The 26,704-nt window shown below is 38.7% G+C and overlaps 1 protein-coding gene and 1 non-coding gene across 3 annotated transcripts in view; both read left to right on the plus strand.

Annotated features, from left to right (window-relative positions):
* Window positions 1-26,704, plus strand: part of MLLT3 (MLLT3 super elongation complex subunit) — a 285,130-nt gene that overhangs the window by 99,252 nt on the left and 159,174 nt on the right. The gene's annotated exons all lie outside the window — the stretch shown is intronic.
* Window positions 15,707-15,813, plus strand: LOC117999098. Its single transcript, XR_004676211.1, has one exon. It is a non-coding gene; the product is annotated as a U6 spliceosomal RNA (small nuclear RNA).

The following is a 26,704-nucleotide window of genomic DNA, read 5'->3' on the forward strand; positions in this document are numbered from 1 at the left end:
TCATATGAGTGAAATCATTTGGTATTTGTTTTTCTCAATCTGACTTATTTTATTTAGCACAGTATCCTTTAGGTCCATCCATGTTGTCACAAATGGCACGATCTTATCCTTTCTTTTTTTTTTTAAGATTTTATTTATTTATTTGAGAGAGACACACCGGGAGAGGGAACACAAGCAGGGGGAATGGGAGAAGCAGGCTTCCCGCAGAGTGGGGAGCCCGATGCGGGGCTCGATCCCAGGACCCTGGGATCATGACCCGAGCTGAAGGCAGATGCTTAACAACTGAGCCACCCAGGCGCCCCAATCTTATCCTTTTTTTAAGGCTGTGCAATATTCCATTGTATGTATGTATGTGTGCATGCGCACGCACAAACATATACACCCCACATCTTCAATATCCATTCCTCTGTTGATGGACACTTAAGTTGTTTCCATATCTCTTGGTTATTGTAAATAATGCTGCAATAAACAAAGGGGTTCATATATTTTTTTGAATTAGTATTTTCATTTTCTTTGGGTAAGTACTCAGAAATAGAGTTATTAGATCATATTATATTTTTAATTTATCGTTTAAATTATTTTTAATAATTAAAAAAAATTAAAACTGAATTTTTATTTTTTTTGAGGAATCTCCATATTGTTTTCCACAGAGGCTGCACCAATTTATATTCCCACCAACAATGTACAAGGGTTTCCTTTCTCTACATTCTCTACCATACTTGGTATTTCTTGCCTTCCTGATTGTAGCCATTCTGCTAGGTGTAGGGTTATCATTGTAGTTTTGATTTGCATTTCCCTAATGGTTAGTGATGTTGAGCATCTTTTCATGTGTCTGTTGGCCATCTGTATTTCTTCTTTGGAGAAATGTCTATTCAGGTTCTCAGCCCTGTTTTCCTCCTCCTCCTCCTCCTCCTCCTCCTTCTTCTTCTTCTTCTTCTTTTTTGTGCTGAGTTTTATATATTTTGGATGTTAATCCCTTGTTGGATATATCATCTGCAAATATCTTCTCCCATTCAGTAGGTTGCCTTTTTGTTTTGTTGATGGTTTCCTTTGCTGTGCAAAAGCTTTTTATTTTGATGTAGTCCCAGTAGTTTATTTTTGCTTTTGTTTTCCTTGTTTGAGGAGACATATCTAGAAGAATGTTGCTGCAGCTGATGTCAGAGAAATTATTGACTTTGCTTTCTTCTAAAGTTTTTGTGGTTTTAGGTCTTACAGTTAGGTCTTTAATCCATTTTGAGTTTATTTTGGTCCAGTTTCATTCTTATACATGTAGCTGTCCAGTTTTCCCACCATGTATTAAAGAGACTGTCTTTTCCCCATTTTATAGTCTTGCCTGCTTTCTCACAGATTAATTAACCATATAAGTATGGGCTTATTTCTGGGCTTACTATTTTGTTCTATTGAACTATGTGTCTGTTTTTGTGCCAGTGCTGTGCTGCTTTGATTACTGCAGCCTTTTTCTTTTTTTTAAGATTTTATTTTTTATTTGACAGAGAGAGACGCAGCGAGAGAGGGAACACAAAGCAGGGAGAGTGGGAGAGGGAGAAGCAGGCTTCCCGCTTAGCAGGGAGGCCGATGCGGGGCTCGATCCCAGGACCCTGAGCTGAAGACAGACGCTTAATGACTGAGCCACCCAGGTGCTCCGATTACTGCAACTTTGAAGTATATCTTGAAATCTGGGATTATGATACTTCCAGTTTTGCTTGTTTGTTTTTCTTTGTTTCTTCCCAAGATTGCTTTGGCTATTCAGGGTCTTCTGTGGTTGCATACAAATTTTAGTATTATTTGTTGTACTTCTGTGAAAAATGTTGTTGGTATTTTGATAGGGATTGCATTGACTATAGATTGCTTTGGTAATAATTTTAACAATATTCTTCCAGTCCACAAGCATGGGATATCTTTGCATTTGCTTATGCCGTCTTCAGTTTCTTTCATCGGTGTTTTATAGTTCTCAGAGTACAAGTCTTTCACCTCTGGGTTAAGTTTATTACTAGGTATTTTATTCTTTTTGGTGCAGTTGTAAATGGAATTGTTTTTTAAATTCCTCCTCTGCTACTTTGTTATTAGTGTATAGAAATGTTACTGATTTCTGGGTATTACTTTTGTATCCCGCAACTTTTTAAATTCTTGTATTACTTCTCGTAGCTTTTTGGTGGAGTCTTTAGGATTTTCTATGGATAGTATCATGTCATCTGCAAATAGTGCCAGTTTAACTTCTTCTTTACTGATATGGATGCCTCTTATTTCTTTTTGTTGTCTGATCGCTGTGGCTAGAACTTTTAGTACTATGTTGAGTAAAAGTGGCAAGAGTGGATATCCTTATCTTTTTGCTGATTTTAGAGGTAAAGCTGTCAAGTTTTTGCCATTATGTATGATGTTAGCTAACTAACCAATGTATTAGTTAGTTAGATATTTTCATATATGGCCTTTATTATGTTGAGGAATGTTCCCTCTAAACCTACTTCATTGAGTTTTTATCATGCACAGTTGTTGAATTTTTCAAATGCTTTGCCTACATCTATTGACATTATTGTAAGATTTTTATCCTTTTTTTGTTGATATGGTCTATCACATTGATTTACAAATATTGAACCATCCTTGCATCTCTGGAATAAATCCCACTTGATTGTGGTAAGTGATCTTTTAAATGTATTGTTGAATGTGGTTTGCTAATATTTTGTGGAGGATTTTTGTATCTCTTTTTATCAGGGATATTGGCTGGTAGTTTTCTTCTTTTGTGATGACTTTCTCTGGTTTTGGTATCAGGGTGATGCTGGCCTTGTAGAATGTATCTGGAAGCTTTCCTTCTTCTTCTATTTTTGAGAGTAGTTTGAAGAGAATAAGTATTAAGTTTTCTTTAGATGTTTGGTGTAATTCACCTGTGAATCTGTCTGGTCCTGGACTTTTATATTTTGGTAGCTTTTTTGATCACCAATTCAATTTTGTTACTAGTAATTTGTCTATTCAGATTTTCTATTTCTTCCAGATTCAGTTTTGGAAGATTTTGTGTTTCTAGGAATTTATCCATTTTCAGAATTCATTATTTTTATTGGCTAAATAATATTTTATAGAGAGAATCAACGGATTTATTCTGCCTTTCTGCTATTGATGACAATCACACTTCCAGTTTTTGTTCTTCTAAACAGTAATGGAAAAATATCCCTGAGTATATTATCTTTGAATACTGGTACTTATAGTTTAGCTGAATAAATATTAAAAATGATGGGAGGATGTATGACTTTTAAAATTTAATAACATTTTACCATATGTCTTTCTAGAAGATTATGTAGACCTATGTAAATCCCCCCCCCCCACCACCAAAGGGCAGTGTATGAGAATACCCATTTCCATAAGTGCTTCCAACTTTGAATATTAACAATCACCAACTTTTGGCAAAATTCATCTTTTTTTTGGTGCTTACCAGTGAGGTTGACTACCATTTCTTTTGTTTTTCATTTATTTGTATTTCTTCTGTTTCTTGCTCATTTTTGTCTCTTGGGTTCTTTTGCATATTCAGTTGTTGGAGTTCTTTAAAGGTATTGATCCATTGTCATATGTGTTTTGCAATTGTTTTCTTCTAGTTACTCATTTGATAGTGGTGCCTTTGTCTTTTGCCATACAGAAATACTAAATGTTTATATAGTAAATCTGTCAGTCCTTTTCTTTATGGTTTTGTACAGGAATTTTGAGTACATAAAACATTTCACATTTGATCCTTATAATTTACCTGAGATAAAGGGAATATTGTGGATAACCCCAATCTTCGGAGAAGTCAGCTGGCCTGCCCAGGTTTGTAAGTAGTTCATATCAGATTCAAATTAAGTTGTTTTTAAAATTCTGTATCCTGGACATTGTACTGTGCTCTGATGGATATAGTTCTTTTTACAACAAAAGTTACTTAAATTACTTGGCAGAATATAAAGCAAAAATCTGTGGTATTAATGAAACATAATTGTAATCTGTTTTCAAAGATGTATGTGGATATATGATACAAGTTATTTTGCTAGTGAAAGATGCATTGATGTGTACATAACAGAAGTGATTTGGGCTGTGGTATAATTACAGTCTTGCCGTGATGAGCTGTTTTTAACATGTTATCACACACAGTAGTTCAATTGTTTATGCTTAAAACAACCAAAACCTCAAGTGTAGATATTAATAAATACTTGTCTCAGGAGAAAAAGCAAGGTAGAAGAGAAACAACCCTCCAACAAGTTTTTTTTTTTTTTTTTCCAAGATTTTCTTTATTTGTCAGAGAGAGCGAGCGAGCATGCACAAGCAGGGGGAGTGGCAGGCCAAGGGAGAAGCAGACTCCCCACTAAGCTGGGAGCCTGATGTGGGACTCAGTCCCAGGACTCTGGGATCATGACCCGAGCTGAAGGCAGACACTCAACCTACTGAGCCATTCAGGCATCCCCAGCAAGGGTGTTTTAATGACTCAGATTAGGTCCTACTAGAGAGTGATAACCACTTTTATCCAGAGATAAAGAATTCCAAAGAATAAACACTTCTTCCCACTATATTCATCTGAAATTTAAGCAGAGTAAATACACCTTTCAGTCCACATTTTAATGGATATATTGCCCATAGTGAACACACTAAAAAATAGATCACCAGCTTAGGTAGGCTTCAGTGATTGTGCTACCAGATGTTGAGGGGACCCAATCTGGATTCTGAATGGAAAGAGTTTGACAGATCTAAGCAGACCTGGTGTTCATGTAGATCTTCACAAAATAACTCCTGTGGGCACTGTATACTAGGGAAAATAGGGAGCTTAATACAATAGTTACCTCTCCTGCATGGAAAGAGCAGGGCCCTAGTTCTTATAATTCCTGTTGGTTTATTTTGGGTTGTAATTTGTCATGTCTTCACCACCCTTCTCTACAAAATCACCCGACTTTTGGAAATGAAACTGCTTGAAATGAAATCATGTAACATGTTCTTTTGGTTGCTAGTTCCCTTGAGGCTATAGAGATGACAGGTGTATGAATTAGTGATGCCATAAATTAGAAATGATTTGAGTACAGTAAAGCTGGGATCCTTGGCCATTTTTTTTAAGAGCTGGGCCTATGGGGTCTATATGTTTATTTTATACTCATTTAGTGACCATGCCAGCTATAGTTTGCCATCTGTGTTAAAAAAGATTTTTTTTTAAAGAAAATTTAATACTTTTTGTTTTATTTAGTTCTTTCTAATTCAAGAGGCCAGTCTCTATAAACTTGAATTGCATGGAGTCTGACTTTGTAAAAAAGCAGTAGTTTGTGCTTATCTGTCCAATCCTTTCTTATAGCCCGAATCTTTAACCATCTTTTGTCTTCTTCATTCTTTACCTCCAAGATTTACTTTCAGTTCCTCACTAAAGCCATGACTGGGGTTTTGTTGACTAGAATTTCTTCTCTTTAGGTCTCTAGATCCTGGGATGATAGTGTTGGCTCTGGGGTAGTGTCCTCCCCTATCTCTTTCTACCATCTGTAAACACTTTCATTCTGCCTTTAGTGGATGGGCCTCCTGAGGATACATGAAGCAGAGTGTTTGTGAAAGGAAACTGATAAGACTGAAGACATTTTCCTTTATAAAGGAGGCAGGGTGGAATGTGGGGAAAGGTAAGGGAATAGATCTGTTGTCATTATTACTCATGCATTTCAAGCATTATGTGGGTTTTGCCTTTACGTGGGGTTTTGTGAGACCAATACTAATGGACTTTATGACGGGGAAGTTGAACGTATTTTAAATTTAAAGCAGTCTCAAAAGCATGGCACTATGATTCTGGTCAGTAGGAGAGCCTAAAATAATTTATTGTGATACATTGCAACAGAACCTCCCTTTTTTTAAGCAGGAGGGAATGTAAATTTGAATATCTTAATGTTCCTAATTAATTTTCAGCTTTAGTATGCCTACTTCTCTTCCCATATAAGCTGCTTTCTTTCTTTTATTCTTTTTTTATGTGTTATATTTTAATGCTTAGCCTAGATATTAGGCACACTTCATTTGGATCGATGATATGTTGTTATTGTAAAATGTACTTTTTCTTTTTATTTTATTATGATTTTAACATTTAAAATGTTGAGCCTGTTGACTTGTCTGTTGTTCTGCTTGAGGGTTTTTGTGGTTTTTTTTTTTTTTTTTTTTCCATTTTGGGAATAGGCTGCATAGTGTTATGTGATTGGTTAATTTTCTTCTAATACTGCTGCTCTGCCTTTGAAGAAGACAATGAGCTTGCTATAGTTAGTAAGCAAAATCTTGCATGCATGGGCAGGAGGAAATTGGGTAATCCTGAGAAATCATCTGCTAGCTTTGAACATGAGATTAATTTTGGTTTTGATTACTGTGTTATACCAGAGGTTTGGGAGGGAAGGAGGAAACACGTAAGGGTCTGGTTTTTAAGGCAAACTTTAGAAAGGTTATGTAAGATTTGATCTTTCTATAAATATCTTTTTATAGTGATACCATTGGCATTTTTTAAAAATCATAGAAGTTTTGAGCATAGGTCCTGGTCACTCAGAGCAGACAATTTTAGACTTAAGAAATATTCCCTCAGATCATCAGTTTCATCAGAGGCTGATGTTCTTTTCGTACCTTGTAAGGTAAGAGGTGGGTTCCTGGGAGATGCTGAACTAACAGATTATATAAATTTGTAGGCTGTATATAAGTGCTCAAATTTAGAGCTAAGCATGGGTGGAAAACTTGACCTCAACTCAGCTTGTCCCCTTCTCCCCTTTAAAGATCAGTTAGCTGATAGAGGCATGTTTTAAGAAACAGGCTCTTTGTCAAAAGTAGATATTGTCCTTAAAATTGACTATTCACTTTAGCATTAAGCCAGGGCCTACCCTCCTGGAGACTTTACGGGTGCCTTGCATTCTTGCTCCTGCCAATTGAATAGTAAGTATTGATTTGCAACAAAGAAAATTAATGTTACGTGTTTGTGAGGGATTCATTTTTAAGTGATATTCTCCCTCTCTCTTAAATAGCAAGTGATTAACTGCAACTTTAATTTTCAATTAATCAAATTAGGTTTCTACTGGTAAATTTTGATTACATGCAGTTCTAACAGCTTCCAGATACACTTCTCTTTCCCATATGCTTACCATATGCTGAGTAAAACCAATGTAGAATAAATTAGTGTAAAAGTAAGAACACTTAGTTCTTTTGTAGAGTTCATCTTGAATGATGGAAGACAGCTCAGAATCATTTTAGCTACGAGGCACCTTTTGAAAAGTGATATGGCAAAATAGCCCATTTATGTGTGCCAGGGTCTGTTTTCATAAATGTAAATTTGAAAGTTCATTAAAATTTTGGCATGTGATTTGGAATGCATAATAACTGGAAGTGATTCAAAGCCAGAAATCTGTATCCTTATACCAACAACATGTTTCACTGAAGACTGGCTTTGTGTGGTTGTTTAATATTTAAAAGTTAAAAAAAATAGTATTTACTCGATGGTTATGGCTCTGGAAACTATGTTCAGGACGGAGAGGCTGCAGAAGCAAGGGAGAGCCAGCAGTCTAACTGGTGGGCCCAGAATGCTCACCAACCTCTCCTCCTTTTATAAGCAGGGCAGGTGACTTTGGACTAGTGAACACTGTCCCTAATTTTTCAGAGATGGCAAAACAGAAATGTGTTTTCTCCTCGCTTTCTTTGGGAATGTGAAGATGGACCATGAAGGGACATTTCAGCTCAACGTAAAAAGAGCTGAGAAATGGCCAAGCTGGGGTCAGGCATAGGTGGCATCTAATGCTAGTAGCTAATGTGAGCCCTTAGTGCTTGGAGATATTCTAATGTTACATGCCAGGCCTAGTGCTAACCTGTAATATAAGCCTCCCAAGGTGAGGATGTAGAAGCAAAGGAGAAGACAAAAATTGACCTACCGTTGGTGCAAATCAGCCCGCTGATACTACCATTCTCTGTAGTAAGAGAAGTGCATTTCATCACCAGCCTTTCAGGCATCCTCCAGTGGGGCAAAGGAAGCAGTGCTCCCCAATCAAGGTAAGAGCAAATGAGGAATTACTGCAACAGGAAAGGTTTTATTTTATTTTTTTTAAAAGATTTTATTTATTTATTTGACAGAGAGAGAGCACAAGTAGGCAGAGGGAGAGGGAGAAGCAGGCTGTCTGCTGAGCAGGGAGCTGGACGTGGGGCTCGATCCCAGGACCCCAGGATCATGACCTGAGCCGAAGGCAGCTGATGAACCAACTGAGCCACCCAGGCGCCCTGGAAAGGTTTTATTTTAAAGCTTACAGGCTAACCTTTTCAAAATCTTATCCCTTGCCCAATGTTGTTTTTGCTGTTATATATGTGTACTTTGTACAGATGCCATTTTTATTCTGTTATTTCCCTCCACGACTTTTGTTTTTTAAAGTTTCTTGTTCCCTGACATCTCAGGCGCTCTGGTTTCTACCTTCCAGTTTTGTTTTAGGAGGAGAAAAATGGTTTATGAGGGGACTAAGATGATCCCCAGGATGAAAAGTCACACTCTTGGGTTTGTGATTATCTCCTTAGCTCATATTCTATCACTCAGTATGCCATTTATGGATATTGTTCTGTAATTAACCAAGCTTCCTGCAGAAAGTAAGTTTAAAATCACTGTCGGCTTGGTTTATTTCCTCTCTTACCCTTTGATCTATTTGACTTTGACACATGCTTCTTACCAACTTCTGTAGATTCTCATTCTGACAGGATACTTTGATTCTTACCCCTCCCCACCAGCCCTGTTTCAATGTATCAGTCACCAGATTGGATGTTCTTGTATCTGTTTTGTGGACTCCGGGTCTTGGCCCCTCCTTTTCTTTCACCCAAACCTAGTAGTTTTTCCTACTCCCTGGCTCCTTTTCCTCAAACCATTTTTTACATTGTGGCCAGTTACCCTTTTGTAAACATGGGTCTTCTCAAGTTTTTCTGCCTCTTAAAAGTATTTGGTGGTTGTCTACTGCCTATAGAATTCAGCTCCTTATGGTACTCTGTAAGGAACATTACAGGCTGGCCCTTGCTACTTTTCTAGCCTCACGGTTGGTCACAAATAGCCAGGTACCTATAACCATACTTCAAGTTCACTTGTAGTTCCTTATCAAGCCATATAGTCCCTCTACCCTGGGTTATTTGCTTATGCTTTTCCGTTTGCCTACAATGGACGCCTTTCATTTTCTTCTCTCAAGTACTTACCTACTTTTCCTTAAAGGTAATCTCTTTTGTGTGTGGTTTTAACTGAGTCTCCTAAGCCTTAAGAAGGCTTGCCTGTGGTGTGGTTATATAATGGTTGTTGGTAAATTTGCCTTTATGGTTAGATGCTTAGCTATGTAAGAAGCAGGAGACTGTGCCTTACTCAGCTTTGTCATCTAGCACATAGCAGAAGGCCTGGCATGCAGTTGGTGTATTCCATACAATAAATAAATATTTATTGTATGGAATTTAGTTTATTTTCCATTACATTTTATAGAGAATGAGTGAATCTTAAAGTAAATGAAGTACCTAAAAATGGTATATTTGAATGAAGATTTGTGGTTTATCATGATTTATGGAAGTAGAAAGGGAGATATCACAATTCCTTGGCACTCAAATTAGTGAATAGATACCATGAACCATAATTGGTAAGTTATCCAAAACCTTTGGCTAAGGAAAGTGTGTGTGTGTGTATGTGTATGTTTCAATGAGAAATTAACTTGAAACCAGTGAAAGAATGACATGAAACTCTGAATTATAAATAGTTCTTTTTTTCCCCCCCAAGATTTTATTTATTTGAGAGAGAGAATGAGCGGTGGGGAGGGGCAGAGGGAGAGAGAGAGAGAAGCAGACTCCCTGCTGAGCAGGAAGCCCGATGTGGGTGGGGCTCGATCCCAGGACCCCGAGATAATGACCTGAGCCGAAGGCAGATGCTCAACAGACTGAGCCACCCAGGTGCCCCAATAGTTCTTAATAATTATTTATTGATAGGGCTAGAGTGGAACCTAGGTTTCTGGGCCCTGATAGGAAGAATGTTGGAGTGGAAGGGGTTGTGAATGACACAGCTGAGAGGGAAGTGCTTGCCATCAGTTTCTCTGTGTGACTTTGGATAAATAATTTTTCTGACTCTCCTTTTTATAACGCACTGCACCTGAGTACCTGAGTCAGTAGTGTATACTAGACTGTAAGTAGTCGAGAAAGAAAAGAGGACTGGCAGAAACAAGAATGGGCAAAACATTGAGCCCCAGGGATTTTAGTATATACCTTGTCTTTGGCCTTTAATTTGTATGGAGCAGTCTCCTGTTCTCACAGCCCCAGGAGGATATGTTTGGGAGTAAATTGTATTTTATAAATATTTCCACATTATCTCCCATTATACATGTTCTTCTTATAATTTGATTTTGACATTCCTATCACGAAGTGGGGGTGCTGTTTCTCCCCTTTGAAGCTGAGTGTGCTCTTGTGACTATTCCAGCCTACAAAGAACTGCAGAAATGATTCTAGGTGGTTTCTGAAGCTAGATCATGAAAGTCTGTGTGGCTTCCTCTTTGTTGGCTGGAATGTAATGCTTGGTTACGAAACCTGCAGCCATCATATGAGCAGTCCATTTAGCCTGAGGCCATCAAGTTGTGAGGTGAGACTGAGAAGACTTAGCTGCGTTGAGATGTCCAGCCAGCCTTCTGCTTCCCTGGACTCCAGCAGCTCCAGCCACCATCTAACTGCAGCCGAATAAGAAATTTTGAGCCAGAGCTGCTCAGCCAAGCCTTCCTGAATTCCTGACCCAGAAACCATGAAAGATAGTAAAATGGCTATTGTCCTTTTAAATTGAGTTTGGGGTTATTTATTCAGCAGTTGATTGTTAGAACATGTTTCTTTGGGGAAGCATTTTCTATTTTCTTCTAGGTGGTATTGAAGGAAGACATGGCTAGAACTAGAAGAAGCACTTCTTAGTGCAGATTGAGAATTGTCACTGCCCTAACCTGTTCCTCCAAATTTTCGTACCCTAATTGGGCGTAGGTCAAGGAGGGGAGATCATAAAGGAGAAGATCATGTAACAATATTTTCCTCTTCACATTACCTTTACCTAATAGTTGATAAAGAAGGGTTAGCCAAGAGTAGATGCTTAAACTAAACTGACTGTGTCACTGGAATCTGTTTTGGGGAAGTAAGGCTGTGGGCAAGAAATCCTGCGAATGAGCTTGGGGTATATCTCTATGGGAACAGTGAATGAGGTAAGACCAGGCTGTTGTCAAGGAGGCCAGAATTTATGCTGAATAATTTATCGTTCAGTGTGCTTTTTAAAATATTAAAATCTGAGTGCCTCTTATGGGTTGAATTTGTTCCCTGCCAAAAGATAAGATGACATTGTAACCCCCACATACCTGTGTACATGACCTTATTTGGAAATAAGGTCTTTTGTAGAGATTGTAGTGGATTAGTGTGGGCCCTAAGTCCAATGGCTCGTGTCTTCATAAGGAGGTGGTGTGAAGATCCAGAGAGACACAGGGAAGAAAGCTATGCAAAGACAAGGCAGAGACTGGAGTTAGGCCACCACAGCTAAGGAATGTGAGTGTGCCAGCAACCACTAGAAGCCAGAAGCTAGCAGAGTGAAGGAAGGATTCTTTCTTAGAGCTTTCAGAGGGAGGTTGGCCCTGCCAACACCTTGATTGCCTTGATTTCTGTCTTTTAGCATGAAGGATTAAATTTTTGTAGCCTCAAGCCAACCAGTTTCTGGTACTTTGTTATGGCAACCCTAGGAAGCTACTGTGGTACCTGAAGATAGGGACAATGCAAAAATGTTGCTCTTCAAAAGTTATGGAGATGAAAAGATAAGCCGCAGGCTGGGAGGAAATATTTGCCAAGCATATATCTGACAAAGGACTTGGATCTAAAATATATAAAGATATATAACCCAATAATAAGAAACCCCCATTTAAAAATAGGCAAAAGATTTGAAGACATTTCAAGAAAGGAGATACACATGTCAAAAGAAGCACATGAAATGATGTTCAGTATCCCAAGTTGTTAGGAAAATAGAAATTAAAACTACCATGAGATATTATTACACTACTCCTAGAATGGCTAAAATTAAAAAGAATGGCCGTACCAAATGTTGATGAGGATATGGAGCAATTGGAGCTCTTATACATTGCTGGTTCAGTACTTAAAATGGTGTATCACTTTGAAAGACAGTTTTTCTTTTTCTTAAAAACCTTAAGTATACAACCACCTGGTTGTTCTATTCATAGCTATTTACCCAAGAGACTTGAAAGCATACTTCCCTAGGAAGACTTTTACACAAATGTTCCTCAGAGTGTTACTTGCATTAGCCCTAAACTGGAAGTAACCCAGATGTCCACCGACAGGGAGGTGGATAAACAAATTGTGGTATAATGAAATACTACACAGCAATAAAAAGGGATCAACTATTGATATTTACAACAATATGGAGGAAACTTAATATAATTAAATAATTATATTGAGTAAAAGAAGCCAACTTCCTCCCCCAAAAGAGTACATATTGTACGATTCCATATGTAGACATACCAATTTTAGAAAATGCAAAGTAATTATAAGTGACAGTGAAGATCAGTGGTTATGGGAGGTGTGGTTTGGGAGGTAGGGCAGGCCAGGGAGGGGAAAGATTTTAAAGAGACATGAAAAGGGATTTAGGATTGATGGATATGTTCATAATCTTGACTGTGGTGATGGTTTCCTCGGTGTATATTTATGTCAAAACATCGAATTATGCACATCACATATGTGGTATTTTAGTATGTCAGTTATGTCTCAAAGCCAGAACAAAAAGAGAAAAATTATATGGGAAAAATTAGGGTTAAGAAGGGGGCGTGAACTCCATGTCCTGTTCTAACATTTATCAGCTGAGCATGAGCAGGTGCAGTTTGCTTTGCCATTTACTGTTGAATATGCCGTGTCTTTAATGGCCAGAGACCATTTAAATCTAGAGCCAACAAGTAAACCAAACCTTTAGAATCAGTTGGGGTTTAATCACAGAAGACCATAATGGGTTATAGAATAAGGGATTTATTATAGAAGTTAAACCTTAAAGATTGATGGTAGGAGCTTGGGAAATGAAGGGCCAGGAGGCAAGCTGGAGGATGAGTGGAGTCCCCAACTAGTCAGTCTGAGAAGCCAAGCGTGAGACAAGGCTCCTGGGGCAGGGGGCCGTGGACTCATGTGCCTCTGTGTAACTACCATCTCTTTGTGTCTGTTGGTGGGCCTGGAGTTGCTGTTGACCCTACAGGACCAGTTTGGAAAGGTGGATAGGGATCTGAGAAGAGCAAAGATAAGCTTGAACCCGCCCACAGAGCCTGTCTGGTCACTGTTCTAACCATAACAACCTTCAGAGAGTAATGGCTTCCAAGTCCATACAGATCTGTCCAGACCTATGCAAATTCTACTCTTGGTCAACCCTAAGCTGCAACTATACAGGGAAGAGATTCCAGGAAATGTAGTTTATGCTTAACAAATTTGACACAGCATAAACCACCACAACCTGCTAATTAATGGCCTTGGTAATTGTAGTACCAGTTATGAACCCATGGTCCCCTGTTCTTATGTAATGGGTTGATTATGCTAAACAAATTCAGAATATCTTTGGGAATGATCTGATTGGGACAGAATGCAGTGAGTTAGTCTGGGCATGAGGAATAAGGGTAGATCTTTTCAGAATCAGGGCTGATTACAATGTAAACAATAGGGAGACTCTCCATCCCCTCTTACAAGGAAGGTGTTTATAGCAACATAAACACCTTTTCAGCACAGTAACATAAACAGTTTCTCAAGGAAACATTCTCTGGCATTCAGGAAATGTTTCTTTCTTTACAAACAAAAAGTGTTTTTCTTAAGATTTAATTTACTTAAGGGCTCTGTTTAGAACAAGGCTATGATTGTAGAGGGATAAATTTATGCCCAGAGCACTTTTGTGGTAGGCTCGAGTTGAAGTCCTTATAGAGACATCTTGTTTAAAAACCCGTAGACTAACAGGGCACAGGTCAGTATAGGTATACCACGTTACATTTTAGATACGCCTCTGGAAAGTTGTATAAATTATACTTTTGTGAGTCAGATTGTATTACAAATTTCTGGTAGGCTATGATTTGATATTTTCTTATGAAAATCCTTCTTGAAAATGTGAAGACCCTTTGTTACAGGTATAACATACTACCTACAGTGAGGCCACGGCCTATGATATGGGACATGTATTTATCTCAAACATACCTAAGTAATGCATTTGTACAGTGAATAAATGCTTCCTAAAATTGGTCAAATTAGGATGCTTATGTTAAAATTCTTTAACTTCAAACAATTGGAAATAGATTTCATCCCTAAGACACATTATAGGTTTGAAAAGGAGAGGAAAATTCTTTAGCAAGAATGCTTTTCTTTTCTTTTCTTTTCTTTTTTTAAAGATTTTAGTTATTTATTTGAGAGAGAGGTAATGAGAGACAGAGAGCACAAGAGGGAAGAGGGTCAGAGGGAGAAGCAGACCCCCTGCTGAGCAGGGAGCCCAATGCGGGACTCGATCCTAGGACTCCAGGATCATGACCTGAGCCGAAGGCAGTTGCTTAACCAACTGAGCCACCCAGGCGCCCCAAGAATGCTTTTCTTAATAGAGGATGGAGAACAGATGTACCCATTTTCAGCACGTTATTAAAAATATATAGTTCTGGTAGTGCAATGAAGATGCTGTTAATAGGCACGAAGCATCATGTTTCTTTTTTGTTGTTGTTTTTTACCTTTGTGGAAAGGCCTGATTTAATTAAAAGATTTACCAACAGTCTCTAGGAATGATTTATTCATTGCTGACTAAATTTTGTATAGCTTTGCACAACTTAGAATATGGATGCAGGAGATGGTTTATCATGGTGCCTTTTGTCTTAACCTCTGGAGTAGTGCTTCTCAAAACTTTAATGTGCTGACAAATGACCTAGGCATCTTTTTTTTTTTTTTTTTTAAGATTTTATTTATTTATTTGAGAGAAAGAGTTAGAGGTAGCACTAGCAAGGTGGAGAGGGAGAGGGAGAGGGAGAAGTAGACTCCCCGTTGAGCAGGGAGCCCGATGCAGGACTCCATCCCAGGACCGTGGGATCATGACCTGAGCCGGAGGCAGATGTTTAACCGAAACCAACTGAGCCATCCAGGCACCCTGACCCAGGCATCTTGTTGGTAAATGTAGGTTGTGATTCAGTAGATTTGGGGTAGGGTCTGAGATTTTTATTTCTGTTAAGTTCCCAGGTTTGTAGAACACACTCTGAGAAGCAAGTAAGAGGCTTTTCTGAGTATAATTTTTGGTGTGGTTGCCCATAGTATTCAACATTTTACAGTAAGTGTAGTAGATAGAAAAATGATTTTCACATATGCCCCGTTTTTGTCTGGAGGACAAAAAGATAGTGGTAGACTCCCATTAATTAAGTAGCTTGCTAATAGTTTGGCAGGAATGAAGTATAGGCATTTCCTATTCAACTAGCTGTAAGTATATTGCATTTTTGAATTTATGAAAGTGGAGTAGTTTAAAAGCCAGGCTCTCATTGAGATGCCAGTTACCCTACCTAGGAGGAAGAGAAATCATTTTGGATATATGTGGAGTACAACTATGGGCTTATTTCTTTCCTCTGGAAAGATCTCTTTGTATCTATAAAAGTAATAAAATAATTACATCCTTGGATGTTAATATATATAAAGTTAAATGATTTTTTGTGGGTATTAAAATAAGTTCAGGTCCAACTTGGTTGTGTTTGGAGAAGAGTTTGTGGTTGCTTCGGCAGCACATAGACTAAAATTGGAATGATACAGAGAAGATTAGCGTGATCCCTGCATAAGGATGACGGGCAAGTTCATGAAGAGAAGAGTTTAATATTGAGGAAATGTTCAAGGTGGGAAAACTTGCCTGTTTGAAGGATAAAAATGGAGAACTAATTTGAAAATAATTTTTAACTGTCACCATTTTTTTAAACCTTTAAGATGGGCAGCCTAGCAAAATTGTACCAAGTGATATTGAATACATTGGTCTTGAATAGTTTCAAAGAAAACTTCAGGCAGTTGGATTTATCTGGGAAATATTGAAATATGAATTTGAGGCTAGAAAAAAATGTTTAGAGAGATAAAGTCAAATACTTCAAAGAATTATTTGCTTATTTCTTAAAAAATGACTCAGTTTTTCTTAATTTTAAGTTGAGCCTTTATGTAATTGAAGGTTAAAAACAAAGGAGAAAAAATGAGCATCGTTAAAGCTTTCTGAATTAGTGCATAAATCTGGTCTTCCTTGAGGAATGGGAAGAGATGTAACCAAATGGCTATTATCTCTGTAGATGATATGATAGACCATAGAAATCATCCACAACAGTAAAAATCCCCTAGGATCTGACACAGGTGCGAAAAAATTCCCAGGGATTCTGGAAGTCAAATTGTGTTTATCTACGATAATAATAACTGATAACCAAATTAATTTTAACTATGATACTCTAGTAGTCTTCAGATAATAAGTTTTTTTTCTAAGTGCATCTTCCAAAAGATTGAGGCTGTAGTTGATAACTGAAAAATTTTCATTTGTGTTTCAGATGGTTAAGTGTATGGAAGTATGTGTTCTAGAAAAGTAAGGAAGGAGGTATGCATTCCATGGGAGCTAAGTGTTAAAATGACAGTAGTGTTTTTTATTTGTATTTGTATTTTTTTAAAGATTTTATTTATTTGAAAGAGAGAGGGAGCACAAGAGGGAGGAGGGGCAGAGGGAGAAGCAGACTCCCCACTGAGCAGGGAGCCAGATGCAGGACTTGATCCTGGAATTCCAGGAACATGACCTGAGCTGAAGGCAGTCACTTAACCAGCTGAGCCACCCAGGCACCCTGTATTTGTATTTGTATTTGTATTTTTTTTAGAGAGAGGGGAAGCAAAAGAGGGGCAGAGGGAGAGAGAATATCCCAAACAGGCTCCATGTTCAATGCAAAGCCCAATGTGGGGCTCGATCTCACGACCCTGAGATCATGATCTAAGCTAAAATCAAGAATTGGATGCTTAACTGACTGAGCCACCCAGGCACCCCTGTTTTTATTTCTATTTTTTATTGTTTGATAGTAACATATTTTAAAGTATGAGCAGTAGGAAAATAACTGTGGTGTTAACAGATGAAACAGTTATACATGCACATTGTAGACCATTTGGGAAAAGACAATAAAAGTTTGAAAACCCAGTGTACTTTCTAATTTTTTTTAATATAGTTTAAAAAATGTAATTTCTTCACTGTAATGTATTTCCCACATGATTGCACATTTTTGGGGTGAACATTATTTTCTTTGGCTGCATAATATTCCACTTATAAAAGAAATATCATTTGGGTAGTCATTCCTTCTTAGACATTTAAGTGAATTTATATGTTTTTCTAAGATGAATAATACTATAATGAACATCTGTGTATAATGCTTTTCTTTGATCAGAATTTTCTTCTTAGGTCAGATTACCAGAACTGAAATTCATATTCTTATAGGAAACCTTTCCTTAAAAGCTCTTTGTGAAGTTGAGGGACTGTTTACAAAGAAATACTAACCCTTCCTGGGTGTTAAAAGATAAGGATGTTATGACAAGGTGTTAAAAGCTAAGCTGGAGTTGGACAGATCAGATTAACCTGGTTCTATCTTTGACACCTGTTTTTAACACTTGTTGAAAAGGGAAAAAAATCAGGGCTAAAAATTGGTCTTTTGGTAGGTTTTGATAGGTTGGATTCTTTCTAAGGAAATGAGTTGTTTATATGGCAAATGCCTTTAAAAATATTTTGCTAATAAATAAGAGTAGGAGAACACTTGAACATAAAGTTTCTAATAATAAGTTTATAATGTTTAACTCCTAGCCCTCTTGACTTTAATTTAGGGCAAATGTATGGAGATAGTTGTGATTCACTAAGCAAATAGAAAAAAAAGAGGGAAACAAGAATATTACTGCCATAGGAAGAAAATAGAAACTGTCTCACAATTCAGACTATAGACTGATTTGTAATATTTATTCTTAGCCAAATTTTTTTTAAAGATTTTATTTATTTATTTGAGAGAGAGAGAGAGAGCAGGAGAGGGGGGAGGGTCAGAGGGAGAAGCAGACTCCCTGCCGAGCAGGGAGCCCGATGTGGGACTCAATCCTGGGACTCCAGGATCATGACCTGAGCCGAAGGCAGTCGCTTAACCAACTGAGCCACCCAGGCACCCTATTCTTAGCCAAATTTTAAACATAAGACAGTCAGTTGGATAGGTAAGCCATAAATCCATCCTAGTTGCTCCATAAAGTTTCAAACAACCCCAAATTTCTAATAGCCCACATCATTTTAGTTGCCCTAGTGTCTTCTCACAATAGATTTACAGCCAGAACAGAAGGTTTGCAAGACCAGATCTATAAGTTATATTTTCTATGTGTATTTTACTAGAGTTCTTATTTTAGTTGAGAAATTTTAGTTTTTAAGTGGTTTTTAATTTTTCTGGATTGTAATGATCTCTTCTATATAGTGAAATGTCTGTAGAGAATATTTTTTTCAATTAATTCCAAGACATTGATGTATACATAAATCTAGGAATTAATGAAGTACTGTTTTCATCATTTTTATGTTTGTGACTATATTTTGAAGAACGTATATCAACTATAAATTAACTTGTTTAGAGGGGGGAGGGAGAGAATCTTAAGCAGGCTTTATGCCCAGTGGGGAGCCCGATGTGGGGCTCGATCTCACAACTCTGAGATCATGACCTGAGCTAAAATCAAGAGTTGATGCTTAACCAACTGAGACACCAAGGCTCCCCTATAAGTTAATTTTTAACTACGTAACATTTGGTACATGAATATAAGTAACGTGTAAAGTAAAAAGCAAAATAATAAAATGAACGTCCATGAAGCTACCATTCAACTTGAACTAGAACATGACCAAATTATCTCTGAGTTCTAGCCCATTCAGTTTCGCAGAGCTTTCAGGTTAAAAAGATCTTGGTGCCTACTCTTCTTTTCTTTCTTTTTTTTTTTTTTAAAGATTTATTTATTTGAGAGAGAATGAGAGAGCACATGAGAGGGGGGAGGGTCAGAGGGAGAAGCAGACTCCCCACCGAGCAGGGAGCCCGATGCGGGACTCGATCCAGGGACTCCAGGATCATGACCTGAGCCGAAGGCAGTCGCTTAACCAACTGAGCCACCCAGGCGCCCGGTGCCTACTTTTCTAAATAGAATTAGTATGCTACTAGCCTTTGGAAGAAATCTAAACAAGTATATGCAATTTACATTAGGAACACCTGCAGATTAATGATTGATGTCAATGCATATACATAATTCATAATGACAAAGATGTTTAAAAATAGGACATTAGCATTGAAATTGTTATCTATGCTAGATTTAAACTTTTAAAAAATACTTCTTAGACTAGAAATTGTCTTTATCTAAGAGTCTGTTTTAAAAATATCACTGAATGGGGGCGCCTGGGTGGCTCAGTTGGTTAAGCGACTGCCTTCGGCTCAGGTCGTGATCCTGGAGTCCTGGGATCGAGTCCCGCATTGGGCTCCCTGCTCAGCAGGGAGCCTGCTTCTCCCTCTGACCCTCCTCCCTCTCATGCTCTCTGTCTCTCATTCTCTCTCTCACAAATAAATAAAATCTTTAAACAAAAACAAAAACAAAAACATCACTGAATGTAAAAACAACATGGATATATTATTTGTACGTAAAAGACCAAATATGTGTTTATTTAACAACATAAATTCACATTACATGTTGGAAATCCAGGGTTTTTTTTTTTTTTTTTTTTTTTTAAGAGGAAATTATGTATCCCATCCACCAAGGACCTTCTGTGTTTCCAGATCTTTGCCTCATTTTCTGGGAATCAAGATTTCAAGGTTAAAAGGATGCGTTGGCGGCTCGGTCAGTTAAGCGTCTGCCTTCGGCTCAGGTCATGATCCCAGGGTTCTGGGATTCAGTCTCGAATTGGGCTCCCTGCTCAGTGGGGAGCCTGCTTCTCCCTCTGCCTGCCGCTCCCCCTGTTTGTGCTCTTTCTGTCTCTCTCTCTGACAAGTAAATACATAAAATCTTAAAAAACAAACACCTATTTAAAAGTTATACACAACATATTATCATTAGAGGAAAGTACTATTGATTAGTAAAGTTGCAGGTGTATTATGTGATTATTTAAAGGTTCCCCCCCAATATTTTTCCCATTTGTACTTTTGATAATTAATATTTTGGAATATAGTAGTTTTTGATTTTTCAAATTGATTATTGACTGAATCTCAAAGAGTAGAAACCCAAATTGCTTTTAAGTTTTTTGTTGTCTTAAGCAGTAACCCTTTGAAGATTAGTAAACAAATTTTATTCATCTCATAAAACTATTGCAGGTGATTGTCTCTGAGTCTGTCTTCCTCATAAAATAATTGATAGATTTCAATTTTGGCTTATATCTTCCCCCTGATTTCTTTCCATATTATCATTGCCTTTTTTTTTTTTTTTTTAAGATTTTATTTATTTATTTGACAGAGACAGAGCACAAGCAGAGGGAGAAGCAGGCTCCCACCTGAGCAGGGAGCCCGATGCGGGGCTCGATCCCAGGACCCTGAGATCATGACCTGAGCTGAAGGCAGTCGCTTAATGACTGAGCCACCCTGGTGCCCCTTATCATTGCCTTTTATCTGAAATTTTCTGCTTTTTAAAAAAAATTTTATTTTATTATGTTAGTCACCATACATCATTAGTTATTAATGTAGTGATCCACAATTCATTGTTTTCATATAACACCCAGTGCTCCACGCAGTACGTGCCCTCCTTAATACCCATCACCAGGCTAACCCATCCCCCCACCCACCCTCCCCTCTAAAACCCTCAGTTTGTTTCTCAGAGTCCATATTCTCTCATGGTTTGTCTCTCCCTCCAATTCCCCCCCTTCATTTTTCCCTTCCTTCTCCTAATGTCCTCCATGCTATTCCTTATGTTCCACAAATAAGTGAAACCATATGATAATTGACTTTCTCTGCTTGACTTATTTCACTTAGCATAATCTCCTCCAGTCCTATCCATGTTGATGCGAAAGTTGAGTATTCATCCTTTCTGATGGCTGAGTAATATTTCACTGTATATATGGACCACATCTTCCTTATTCATTCATCTTTGAGCAGGAGTATGAGCGTCTGGATAGTGTGGTGTAAGTGGTGTTGTTCCTCACTTTTCCTTTAAAAAAGTTCTCATATGGCTTTAACTTTCTTCTGCCCTTTTTTTTTTTTTTTTTAGATTTATTATTTTATTTAGAGAGAGGGAGTGCCAGTGCAATGAGGGGGAGAGGGAGAGAGAATCTCAAGCAGACTCTACCCTCAACGCGGGGCTCAATCCCATGACCCTGAGATCATGATCTGAGCCAAAATCAAGAGTCAGACGCTTAACTGTCTGAGCCACCCAGGTGGCCCTTAACTTTCTTTTTTTTTTTAAATCTAAATTTAAATTTTTTTAAAAGATTTTATTTATTCCTTTGAGACAGAGAGATACAGAGAGAGCATGAGTAGGGGGAGAGGCAGAGGGAGAGGAAGAAGCAGACCCCCTGCTGAGCCAGGAGCCCGATGTGGGTCTTGATCCCAGGACCCCAGGATCATGACCTGAGCCGAAGGCAGATGCTTAACCATCTGAGCCACCCAGGTACCCAACTTTTTCTTCTTATAATGCCATAGTTTAATGGGTTTGTGGATTAAGAATAAAAAGAAAAGTGATTTTACATTAAAACTTAACTTTTTGGGGCATCTGGGTGGCTCAGTCAGTTAAGTGTCTGCCTTTGGGCTCACGTCATGATCCTGGGGTCCTGGGATTGAGCCCCGCATCAGGCTCCCTGCTCGGCGAAGAGCCTGCTTCTCGCTCTGCCTACTTATGCTGTGTCTCTCTGTCAAATAAATAAATATCTTTAAAAAAACAAAAACCGAAAAAAACTTAACTTTTTAGGGGCACCTGGGTGACTCAGTTGGTTAAGCTTTGGTCTCTTGATTGGGGCTCAGGTCGTGATCTCAGGGTGTGAGATTGAGCCCCACGTAGGGCTCTGGGCTGGGCATGGAGCCTGCTTAAGATTCTCTCCCTTTCCCTCTGCCTGCCCCCCACTCCCCTTGCACTTTCGCTGGCTGGGGAGGGGCCTTAACCTTTTATTGACTAAATATCTATCTTGATTTTTGAATGTATAGGAACAAATGTGTGGTTACATAGGTTTGTATTCATTTTTAGCAATGTAGTTTTTTCTCTCAGGTTATCTGCTGTAAGGACATTATAAAATTGTCCTTTTGATTTAGAGAACTTTTCATTTGAAACTATGTAAAGTTTCTTCTTTTTGAACTTTAAAAATAAATTACTTTGTTGTAGAGTAAGATTCAGTCATCTTCTAGCTGAAAAAAAATTTTTTTTTTAAGATTTATTATTTTATTCAGGGAGAGGCACAGGGAGAGGGAAAGAGAATCCCAGGCCGACTCGGCACTCAGTGCAGAGTTGGATGTGGGGATTGAACCCACGACCCCAAGTTAGTACCTGAGCCAAAACTAAGAGTTTGATGCTCAACCTGCTGCACCACCCAGGTACCCTGAAATTTTAAACTCATAAATGTTATGGGCCAGTTAGCTTTCTTACATGTAAGTCAGCCATCAACCACTCTGGTCGTCAGCAGGTTACTTAAGGCTTTTATTCCTCTGTTTCCTCATCTGTGCGGTGGAAGGAGATAGCTTTTCAGGGTGGTTGTGAGAATGAGAGGAGTTGTTACATCTGAGCACTTTTATGGAAATACTTGCATTACTTTTCTGTCACTGCCATAACAGATGAACAGAAATATAGCTGCTGAAAACCACACAAATAATGTTCTCCTGGTTCTGTAGGTTAGAAGCTGGGATTAGCTCAACTGGTTTCTCTACTATAGTTTCAGGGGCCTGAAATTCAGGCATTGGTCAGCTAGGCTGTTCATTGGGAGGCTCAGGGAACAATATGCTCCCGGGCCTATTCAGGTTGTCCTCCGACTCTGGTTCCTGTGGTTGGAGGGTTGACGTTTGTTTCTTTGTCAACTGTCCGCTGGGCCAGCCTTAGCTCCTAGAGATTTCTCCAGTCCTTTGCATGTGGGCCCCTACATTTGAGAGCCAGCAAGTGCTCTGCAAATCCTTTTCACACTGAGAAATTGTTCTGATTTCTGCTGTTGCTGCATCTCTCCTATTCCTCTTGTACCACATCTCTCTCTGATTAGAGCTGGGGAAGGTTCTCTGCTTTATAGTCTCATGTGATTCGTTCAGGATCATCTGCATAATACATGATAGTCCTATAGCCCGTGGTCAGTTGATTAGTGATCTTAATTACATCTGCAAAATCTCTTCACAGCAGTACCTAGAGTAGTTTTTTTTTTTTTTTTAAGATTTTATTTATTTATTTGACAGAGAAAGAGAGATAGTGAGAGCAGGAACACAAGCAGGGAGAGTGGGAGAGGGAGAAGCAGGCTTCCTGCCAAGCAGGGAGCCCGATGCGGGGCTCGATCCCAGGACCCCGAGACCATGACCCGAGCTGAAGGCAGACGCTCAACGACTGAGCCACCCAGGCGCCCCTAGACTAGTTTTTGACTGAATAATGAGAGGACAGGAATCTTGGGGATAGCTTCAGAATTCTGCCTGTGATCGTGCTCAAAAATGGTAGTGAGGAATAGTCTGGGAGGTGACAGGCAGTGATGAAAGAAATCACATGTTTACCTGAGAAGTACGGAGTAAATTGTTTAAGTCCCTTATAGGTAGGCACTGTAGTCCTTACTTTTTTGTATCTTTAGGACCTTATGGCTTGCCATATATTTATTTAAATACCTGCCATTGGTTGATAACTTGAATGTAATTTCTCTCTTTTTTTTTTTTTTAAAGATTTTATTGATTTATTTGACAGAATGAGAGAGAGAAAAAGACCATGAGAGCGGGGAGGGTCAGAGGGAGAAGCAGACTCCCCGCTGAGCAGGGAGCCCCATGTGGGACTCGATCCTGGGATCATGACCCAAGCTGAAGGCAGTCGCTTAACCAACTGAGTCACCCAGGAGCCCCTGGTCCCACTGTGGAATGATTTAATTCTGGTACCACTGTGGAATGAGTTTCCCATTACCTTTTTTGCTACTTTTCATTTTCATTAAATCACAGAGACAAAATAGCTTGTTCTTGTGTTATAAGCTGCCAACAACCTTTTGTTATTGGAACAGAAATTTTGAGGTATTTTGTCTTGTACTCTTCAAGGATTTGTTAGTCTTTTGTGTACTCTTAGCCGTGTCTCCCGTGACTGTATTTGAAGATAGGTTTTAAGTAGAGCATACTGTTGATAGTTGAATGTAGAGTTGTCCACCTGCCCCAGCAGAAGGGGGCGCCCTTATTGCTGTTTTCAAGGTGGCCTCCTTAACACTGAACCTATAACCACAGTGGCCAGCAAGGTGATAATCACTCAGCGTTCCTCTTACCATTTGGGGACATTTTCCCAATCAGCAAATCTAGGACTTCCTTTCATGATTTTAATCAGACATATTGGAGACCTGCCAAGAAAGAAGAGTATAAATCATCACTTTTAAGAAGCCAAGATCTTTGAAAAGGAGTTAAGCCTTTTAATGACAGTGTTTTTAGAATATTTACATAGGCCAGTCTGTAGATATGGAAACCTATTTGTCTCAGGGACCCTCCTCATTAAAATTTTTAAAAAATTTTTATTTTTCTTATACTCTTTCCATCAGACTGGCTTGTTCATCCCTCCACCCCCTATAACCTCTACCACCTTAATCCTGTGTTAGGCAAAGAGAAATGAGGAGTTTATTTAATATACTTTTGTGGAATAGTGTTCACTTTGTTACTTCCTTTCATTCATAAGTGATGTCTTGGAATCTTTTCTGCTTTTTCTGACTCTTAGACAAAAATACATGTCTGTCCTCCCCTTCCTAAAAAGATGCATAACATGAAACAGCCCTTTGTGCCAAAAAGTTTAAACGCTTTTTACCCAAGTACCTTGCTTACCTTGCTGCCTTTGAATCTGATAATGAGGGCTGGCTGCGCATGCATATGGTTAGTTCTTTCAAGAATGCCTTTCTGTCTAAATCTAGGATCAACACTGTCCATTCATTGTTCCTTTGATCTTTCTGTATGTTTTGCAGACTCATCTGGCAATCTAGTTTCTCTCATGGAAAACTGGGCATTTGTTCTTTTCCTTTACTACCTATAAACTGAATTCGAGCCTTCTTTTACCAAATTTCATTTCGGGAGAACACATCTTTTAAAAACTCTTTGAAAGAATCAGATTCAGTGTTGTTTTGTTTTGTTTTGTTTTGTTTTAAGTAAGATCTCTGCCCACATGGGGCTCGAACTCACGACCCCAAGATCAAGAGTTGCTTGCTCCCCCTGGCTGAGACAGCCAGGTGCCCTTACGTATTGCCTTTTAAAAAGTATTTTTAAAAAGTAATCCATGTTATCTAAATAGGTTAAAAGTATCATATTTATTTAATTTGTTGAGGAAGTTATCATTCTTTCTGAGATCATTATTTAGAGTCTTCTAAATTCTTGACAATTTTTCAGTTTTCTTTCTTTCTTTTTTTTTTTTTTTAAGATTTTATTTATTTATTTGACAGAGAGAGACAGCGAGAGAGGGAACACAAGCAGGGGGAGTGGGAGAGGGAGAAGCAGGCTCCCTGCCGAGCAGGGAGCCCGATGCGGGACTCAATCCCAGGACCCTGGGATCATGACCTGAGCAGAAGGCAGTCGCTTAGCCAACTGAGCCACCCAGGCGCCCTCAGTTTTCTTTCAATTGATGTACATTGTTCAATTTGTCTTATAGATCACCAGCCTGATTATAAATTTTTAAAAATATTTTATTTGAGAGAGAGAGAGGGAGAGAGTGTGAGCACACACTCGCATGAGCACACTAGCAGGGAGGAGGGGCAGAGGGAGAAGCAGGCTCCTCCCATGAGCAAGGAGCCGGATGAGGGACTCTATCCCAGGACCCTGAGATCATGACCTGAGCCGAAGGCAGACGCTTAACCAACTGGGCCACCCAGGCGCCCCATGATTTATTAATTTTTTTTTTTTTTAAGATTTTATTTATTTATTCATGAGAGACAGAGAGAGAGAGAGAGGCAGAGGGAGAAGCAGGCTCCCAAGGAGCAGGGAGCCCGATGTGGGACTCGATTCCAGGACCCTGGGATCATGACCTGAGCCGAAGGCAGACGCTTAACCATCTGAGCCACCCAGGCTCCCTGATTCATTAATTTTTTTAATTGTAAAATGTACATACATAAAATTTCATTTACACTGTTGTGAAGTATACAGTTCAGTGGCATTAAGCACATTCCCATTGTTCCATAACTTTTTCCACCATCCATCTCTGGAACTTTTTCCTCATCCTAAACTGAAAGTCTGTATGCAGGGAAACAATAACTCCCCTTTTCCCTTCTCTCTCCTTCACCTGGCAACCACCATTCTGCTTTCTGTCTCTATGAATTTGACTTAATTGATTTGTTTTTATAATGTTTACCTTAACAAAACATTTATCCTTCAAGGCATGACTGGGGGTATGGTCTGTGGGCAGGGAGGAAGAGTTGATTTATAGGTATCAGATTAAATTTACTGCCTAAGGAATTAATTAGTAACCTTTACCTGCCTTGTGTATTTGATTACTTTTTATCTACAGGATTTGAACACTGGGAATATATGAATATAACTTGTCTTTAAAATGGTATGTCTTTGAAGAAAAGAAAATAAAGTTTTGAACTTTGAGTTATGGGCTTTGCTCATACTCA

The sequence above is a fragment of the Mirounga leonina genome, unplaced genomic scaffold (assembly GCF_011800145.1).
Source record: "Mirounga leonina isolate KUSES-001 unplaced genomic scaffold, KU_Mleo_1.0 Mir_447, whole genome shotgun sequence".
Classification (NCBI taxonomy): domain Eukaryota; kingdom Metazoa; phylum Chordata; class Mammalia; order Carnivora; family Phocidae; genus Mirounga; species Mirounga leonina.